Source organism: Tupaia chinensis, unplaced genomic scaffold (genome assembly GCF_000334495.1).
Source record: "Tupaia chinensis unplaced genomic scaffold, TupChi_1.0 Scaffold000018_1, whole genome shotgun sequence".
Classification (NCBI taxonomy): domain Eukaryota; kingdom Metazoa; phylum Chordata; class Mammalia; order Scandentia; family Tupaiidae; genus Tupaia; species Tupaia belangeri.
In genome coordinates, this window is record NW_006159448.1 from 2,219,899 (window position 1) to 2,228,534 (window position 8,636).

Here is an 8,636-nt window from a genome sequence, read left to right on the forward strand (position 1 = left end):
CCTTGCTGCTTTCCAGCAAAGTTATTAATGAAAGTCAGTTGCTTCTTGTCTTTTTTTATCCTCTAATATCGCTGAGAATATAAAGTTCCTTTCTCCCGTTAAGATATGGTAATTTAAAAGTACAGTGTATGGGCTGCTGCAGAAAAAGATGATTTTTACGAAAGTATCTATCCATCATAGGGACTCTTGGGTAATTTGAGCCTTGGTGGGACTGTGAGTGAGGCAGAGAATGAATGAGAATATGAAGACGATTGAGACAGAGCTCTGAGTTTGAGATTTATGCATATGTGTATGTGTGTGTGGAGGAGGTAGGTGGCAGGCAGGGGATAGGAACCTCGAGACAGATTCAGAGGTCAAAAGATAGAAGGCCTGATTCCAGAATGCCTCCTACACAAACAAATGTCTTTTATGACTTATTAGAAAAATATCTAATTTTTCTTAGGTATAAGAAAAGTAGCCATTCAGAACTAGGAAAAGCCTACTAATTACAAGTGCTTGCCAGTGTGATAGATTCTGAGGCTCTTTCAAAACACTTTGGGCTTGGCAAATTTTATGTGAATTTTTTCTCAGTTGCCATTACTGGAGCCAGCCACAGGGATAACAGGGATAACAGAATGCTCCATGATGCTAAAACCATAGAGTTCCATCCCAAGTCTCCTTGTGCATGTTGAGCTCGTGTGTGCTCCAATTCTGATGGGCTAAGGTCTGGGGTAGGATTGTTGCATAAAGGTCCTGTTGGGGTGGCTGTCTCTCACTCTCCCTCAACGTCCCCCTCTCATAAACAAGATGAATACACTTTTTAAAAAATGAGTCTTGGGCCAGCAGGTGGTGTGGTGGTGAAGTGCACCGAACTCCCACATGGCTGACTGTGGTTCAAGTCTGGGTCCTGTTGGCTTGCATTCTCATTTTCCCTCTCTCTGTCTCTGTCTCCTTCAGGTCAAATTAAAAGAAGAATAATAATGTTGAATAAAATTCAATAAAATAATTCCTTAAAAATGGGTTTCATTTTTCTTTCCCTCTTTTCTGCTGTATTTTAAGTCCTGGAAAGGCATTTGTATTTCTAATATTTTAAAAGGGATGGTGCAATATTACTCTGGAGAAAGGACAGAGGCCTAGGTAACTGGCAAAGTAAAATAAACTTGTGCTTTTCAGAAAATAGACTCAACTAGCATTGTAACCACATAGGAATATGTTTGTATAGACAGCCTTGGACATCCCTCATCTTTTATGATTCTGACTCCAGCTATCCTGATGCCCAGTTTAAACTGGTTTGAACTTTGAAGTGAGAGAAATTTAGCATTAATGCCCTATTTGTTAAGAAATGAATACTTACAGCATTTTGAATATGACTGAATGGCTAGACAAATTTTTTTATGTAGATTTTTGCCATTTTCCAAATGTCAACAAAGAAATACCATTCTGGGAGCAAGTATTTTTCCCTCCTTTCATCTCTATTAATTCTTCAAGTTCATTAACAATTGAAATTATTAAACTGAACTCTACTGACATCTGCTGGACAAAATCTGTTTTAATACCTAGGTGATTTTAATAATTATTGGGTCACTGGAAAAGTCATGATGCATTTTTGCATTACTCTGGAGAAAGGACAGAGGCCTAGGTAACTGGCAAAGTAAAATAAACTTGTGCTTTTCAGAAAATAGACTCAACTAGCATTGTAACCACATAGGAATATGTTTGTATAGACAGCCTTGGACATCCCTCATCTTTTATGATTCTGACTCCAGCTATCCTGATGCCCAGTTTAAACTGGTTTGAACTTTGAAGTGAGAGAAATTTAGCATTAATGCCCTATTTGTTAAGAAATGAATACTTACAGCATTTTGAATATGACTGAATGGCTAGACAAATTTTTTTATGTAGATTTTTGCCATTTTCCAAATGTCAACAAAGAAATACCATTCTGGGAGCAAGTATTTTTCCCTCCTTTCATCTCTATTAATTCTTCAAGTTCATTAACAATTGAAATTATTAAACTGAACTCTACTGACATCTGCTGGACAAAATCTGTTTTAATACCTAGGTGATTTTAATAATTATTGGGTCACTGGAAAAGTCATGATGCATTTTTGCATAGAAAAATACATCATGACTTTTATAATGACCAATGGATGGCTGGTTATTAGTAATTAGTATGGGAAGCAAAGCCATAATAAATAGACACTGGAACTAAAGCTACACATAGATCATAAATTAGGATAGAATAAATCTAAGTAAAGCTTTCCAAGTCCATTTCTCTAACTGACATCTTATTTCAACCTGAAATTGTATTTTAGTTTAGTACTTTAACACATTTTCTGAGCACCCTCTATATGTCAGACACTGTATATACACAGTGGGTCCAGTACAGACCACAGGGCTCTTTCTTGCAAGGAATGGAGGATTTTGTGGTATGATATGCATCTAAACAGGTTATTTCAGAAAACGTTCTATCCAGGATGCTTCCTCTCAACTACACACAGTATTGTACTGAATCTATGAATCTAAGAGCATCTTTGTGTGAGGGAATAAACCGAAGCAAGCTCGTTTTGTTCATTTGGTAATATAAGCACAGTACCTTAGGCCTAGACAGTTTTCACTGGCCTACAAATATGTATGTGTATTCTAAGACACAAGATGAAGATATACAATTGAAATTACTGTATCATAACTTAAATGTCTATAGAATGTACAATGTTGGCTTCATTATTTTTAAAATAATTATTTATTTAATTTTTATTTGTCATTATTGTTTAATTTGCTACAGGATACATGCACTTACCAGAGAGAGAGACAGAGTGAGAGAGAGAGCAAGAAAGCAAGTTGCCTGGTTTAGGACTTGAACCTTGGTCAACCATTTGAGTGTCAAGCACCTTAATCAACATGCCATCTGCTGGCCCCAATTTCACTATTTTTTTTAGAGATGTTTGCTATTGGGCATGTGTACTTGCTGGAGAGACACAGAATCAGAGAAATGGAAAGCAAGAAATTACCATCTGGTGGGATGGCCACACCACTATCACTTCTCCATTATCCTCTTGGGATTTTGGGCAGGAACACACATGTGCCCAGTGTGAGTTTTAAGCTGCTGGGTCCAGGATTCGATCCAATGTTGTCAATGTGGGAGTCCAGTGAAATAAACATTACACCATCTGTTGTTCTCAAGATATGAGAGTCCAGTGAAATAACCATTACACCATCTGTTGTTCTCAAGATATGCTTTTTCAAGGAAACAGAAGAAAAGCCATTGAAGGCAATTTTACAGGAAATCTTTCAATATATTTTAATAAAATGTAAAAGCAACTCCATTATTTTCAAAGGTATAATTTTCTTATTTTAAAATAAAAAAAAACTCAAGGTAAAGTATCAAAGTTATCTAATGTACTAATATATATGTATATATTATTTTTTGGAGAGGTTTTTCTTATTGGGCGCGTGCACTCGCCAGAAAGACAGAGAGACAGAAAGCAAGAAATCACCCCCCAGTGGGGATGGCCATGCTGCAATCCCTTCTCCTCTATTCTCCTCTTGGATCTTGGGCACGCACGCACACGCGCCCGACATGAGTTTAAGCCACCGGATCCTGGACTCAAACCTTGGTCAACTACAGGGGAGTCCAGCGACATAGCCATTACGCTAACTGCTGGTCTCAAATGTGCTAATATTTGATACGAGATAGATTTGAATATTTTTTTCACTGGTTTATAAAAATCTTAAAATAATGCAATTCAACAATATTTTTAGAATTCCCCTCAAACTTGAGCTTGAAAATGGCCAATCTAACACAAACTTTTCAATGTACAGCAACTATTGTAATGCTCCAAGTTCTGAAGTGATTTTTAAGTGTACAGTTCAGTATTGTTAACTAGTAAGTACAATGTGGCATAGTAGGTTTCTAAAACTTTTCTTTTAAAAAGAATTTTGTTTTTATTTATTATTATTATTATTATTTAATTTGCTATAGGGCATGTGTATTCACCAGAGAAAGACAGAGACACAGAGAGAAAGTGAGAAAGCAAGCTGTCAGGTCTGGACTAGTGAAAATAATTCTTTTAAAAAATATTTTATATAGTAACTACATTCTAAGGTCTGATTGTTTGTCTCGCTCCAAAATTCATGTGTTGATAATAAAAAATGTTCATGAGTATATGAATGCTAATTATCCTGATTTGATTACTACACATTGTATTCATATATTGAAAAATCAACTGTACTCATAAATATGCACAATTATTTTTACTAATTTTTAAAAATTCATGAGCTGAAATTTAATCCCTAATCTATTTATAGTAAGAGGAAGGGAGGGAATTAAGTCACAAGAGCAGAATCCTCTTAGATGGGATTAACACTCCTATAAAAGGGGAAGCTTTTTCCCCCTCATTTGGCCATGTGAGGACACAGCAAAAAGGTGCCATCTTTGGAGGGGAGTAAGCCCTCATCAAACACCAAACCTGTTGGTGCCTTGATCTAGAAATCTCTAGCTTTCACAAGTGTAAGTAATATATTATTATTTATGAAGTATCCAGTCTAAAGTATAGACAGCTGAAGAAGACAAAAATATCCCCTATGTTGTATATAATTAAAAAATTTCTCCTATTCTGTAGGTTGCCTTTTCGCTATTAATTGCTCCTTTCTTATGCAGTGGTTTCAGTATGATGTAGGTTCACTTGTCTATTTTTGCTTTTGTTGCCTGTGCCTTTTGTGTCATAGCCAAGAAATCATTGCCAGATCAATCTCATAAGGCTTCCTCCCAATGTTTTTCTAAAGGTTTTAAGTCTTAAGTCTTTAATCCTTTAAAGTTGATTTCTTTGGATGGTGTAAGATAAGGATTCTTGTTTTATTCTTTCACACATGCATGTCTACTTTTCTCAACACTAAGTTCTCTATTGTGTAGGCATGGCACTCTTACTAAAGATCAGTTGATCATTTGATCATATACATATGGATTTATTTCTGGGCTATTTTGTCCCATATATCTGTCTTTATACCTTTACCATACAGTTTTATTTACTATGGCTCTATAATATATTTTGACATAAAGAAGTGTGCTGTCTGCACCTTTGGTATGGCTCTATAATATATTTTGACATAAAGAAATTTGCTGTCTGTACCTTTGTGTGTGTATGATTTTTGCTATAGGGCATGTGTACTTGCCAGAGAGACAGACAGAAATCTAAAAATCCCTGGAGGGTGGCCACACCACAATCCTTTCTTTTCCAGTTTCCTCTTTGGATTTTGGGCACATACACACACATGCCCAGTGTGATTTTTTTTTTTGAGAGATTTTTGCTATAGGGTGCGTGCACTCACCAGAAAGACAGAGAGAGACAGAGAGATAGCAAGTGACAAATCACCCTCCAGGGGGAATGGCCATGCTGCAATCCCTTCTCCTCCATTCTCCTCTAGGGATCTTAGGCACACACGCACACGCGCCCGGCATGAGTTTAAGCCAACGGGTCCAGGACTCGAACCATGGTCGACTACATGGGAGTTCAGCGAAATAGCCATTACGCTAACTGCTGGTCCCCTCAGTGTGAATTTTAAGCAACCAAGTCCAGGACTTGAACTGTGAACGACTACATGGGAGTCCAGTGTTATATCCATTACTCTATCTGCTGGGCTCTCCCATCTTTCTTCTCATTCTTAAGATTGTTACAGCTATTTGGGATTCTTGTAATTTCATATAAATTTTAAGATTTCATTTTTTCTTGGTCTATAAAAAAATCATTGCAGTTTTGAGCATTGTATTGAATCTGTAGATTACTTTGGGTAGTATGAAGTTTTAAATAATACTAACTTTTCCAATCCATAAATACAAGATGTTTTCTATTTATTTGAGCCCTCAATTGATTTCAGCAACATTTTGTAATTTGTTTATTTCCACTCTAATACTATATCCTTACATCTACCTATTTGGGGCTTACTCTTTTTATTCTAGTTCCTCAAAGTATAGTTAGGATTGTTTAAGGTCTTTCTTCTTTCTTAAAAGATTTTTGCTATAGGGTATGTGTGCTTGCTGTAGAGGGACGAAGAAAAACATAGAGGGAAAGTGAAAAATCACTCCCCAGAGGGGATGGTCATGCCACAATCCCTTCTTTTCTATTCTCCTCTCGGGATTCTAGGTACACGCACATATTTACCTGACATAATTTTCAAGTTGCCAGGTCTGGCCTCAAATCATGTAATCGGCCATGAGGGATTAAGTGTCTTAATCATCATACTATCTGCTGGCACTTTTTTTATTTTTTAAATTTATTTTTTTATTTTTCTATGGTGTACATGAGCTGGCCAGAGAGTGACAAGTGAGAAATCACCCCCAGGGAAGATGGTCATTCCACAATTGCTTTTTCTCCATTCTCTTGTGATCTTGGGCACACATGTACACATTACTAGTGTGATTTTTCAAGCCACTGGGACCATGACTTGAACTTGCAATTGGCCATTTGGGATCCAGCATCTTAACCTTATATTACCTGCTAGTCTGTTTCTTCTTTTTATTTTAACGTAGATGTTTATTGTTATAGGATACCCTCTTAGTTATCTCATGCTACAGGGAAATCTTTTATGAAAGGAATGGTCAATCAATGCAGTATAGTTTTTTATTGTCATATTTTAAGACATTTCCTTCCAGGTCCCACCACATTTCGAGAAAAAGATGATTTTTAAAAAAAAAGAATTATTTTATTTAACGTTATTTATTTTAATTTGACCAGGTAGAGACAGAGTGAGAGAGAGAGAGGGAAAGTGAGAAAGCAAGCTGCCAGGTCTGAGACTCGAACCGTGGTTGGCCATGTAGGAATCCAGTGACTTTATCCACCACGCCACCTGCTGGCCCTGAGAATAGTTTTTATGGCCCAAAGCTTCTAGACAAGGAATGTCCTGATTTTTGTACTCACTCCAAAATTAGGAGAATACGTGGACCCATCCAGCAGGTGCCTCCCCTTCCCACCAGGAGGGAACTGCATGCATGAGCCCCATCTAGAACAAGCCCAGACAAAGCCCTTCTTGACCAAGATGGACCTCCCCACCCCGCCTCAGTTCTTCTTTGGCAACCAATTTTTGAGGACCCCTCTGTTATTGGGAGCTGAGCTGTTTTTTTATTTCTCTCTCCTTCAGTAAATTCTCTGCTTTCACACACAAAAAAGTAATTTTCACAACCTCCTTAGTGTTCAGCAACCAACCACCCTGATCAGTCAGCAGCCATTGGTAAGCAAGACCCTCCACCAACACAAAGCACCCACGGGATATATTTATGTAAATAGGAATATAAGGATATTAATGACACACTCATTTGTAACAGGTTTTCAATTTAGGAGTTGAAAAAAATTATGAATTTCCCCCCTTTCTAATGAAGTTTCCAAACTTTTCAGTTAGCTTTGTGCTTAAGCACTGACGTATTCCTACATAAATAACCTTGTAGGCTCTGTAGACCCACATTACTTTAGGAACTTCTCATATTGAAATCATGGCAAATGACTGACGATGACAAAGGAAAATGACATTTCTACTATACAATTAATACTAGTGACATGCTAAGGAAAAAGTTTTGGGAAAAGAAATGTGAGCTACTCTTTTTGTTAATGAAAGGAGAGGGAGAGGAAGTATGGGGGAGGTATATTTTTAAAATTATTTCTTTATTCATGATTGTGGGTGCATATGACAGAGTGAAAGTGAGAGTGAGAGCGGGAAACAGAGAATCACCCTTTGCAGGGTCTGGTTGCACCATGCTCGTCTTCCTCCAGTTCTATAGCCTACTGGGTCTTGTGCACTCTCATGTGTGTCTGGTATGTTTCAAGATGCCCAGGTTGGTGATTTGAATCCCAGATGCCATGTGGGATCCAGCTTCTCTTCAACAGTACACTACCACTGAGAGCTAGCCCCAGAGATACGTATTTTTTGACAGGGTCTCAATATTGTGATCTTCTGTCCCAGTTTCCTAGTTAGCTAGGATTATAGGTATGTGCCACTGTGCCTGGCCTGTCCAAGTTAATCCAGGAACTGAACCTGGACTTCCATGTGGCTCTGACTTGTACAGTGGTGCCCTACCATCACACCATGGTGCTGGGCCTAATTTGCTTTTGTTTTAGTATCTTTAAAGAGTTGGTTAATCTTGGCTTCTTGTAAATTCGAAAAGAGGAATAGAGGGATCTACTTCCCAAAGGCACTCTGAATTCCAAATGACTTTAATTAAAAAACATTTTCTCCCTTTATTCATTCACTTTAACAAGATCCCCAGGAGATTTCTATGTAAAGTGATGGCTGAGAAGCCCGGACTTCAAGGTTAATTTAACATTTCTTTGTCTCATACACTAATTTTCCCTTCTATTCATAAGCAAAAGCCTGTCTTGCTTATGAATATCATACTTGCATATCATACTGAAATTACTTGTTTATATTTATCTCCATATTTACATGCTTTTCTTTTTAGCATATATGACTATATCTTAACCCTAGCTAGATATTGTAACTAGTATATTTTAGAGCAGCACAGTTGATACTTTCAAATTTCCTTAAGTTAATCACCACAGGTCATAAACCAGTTACTAAGACGCTAATAATAGGAAAATCGACAAACTTTTTTTTCTGAAACATTTTTCATCCTTTTTTTTTTTTAAAGATTTAATTAATTACATTTGTTC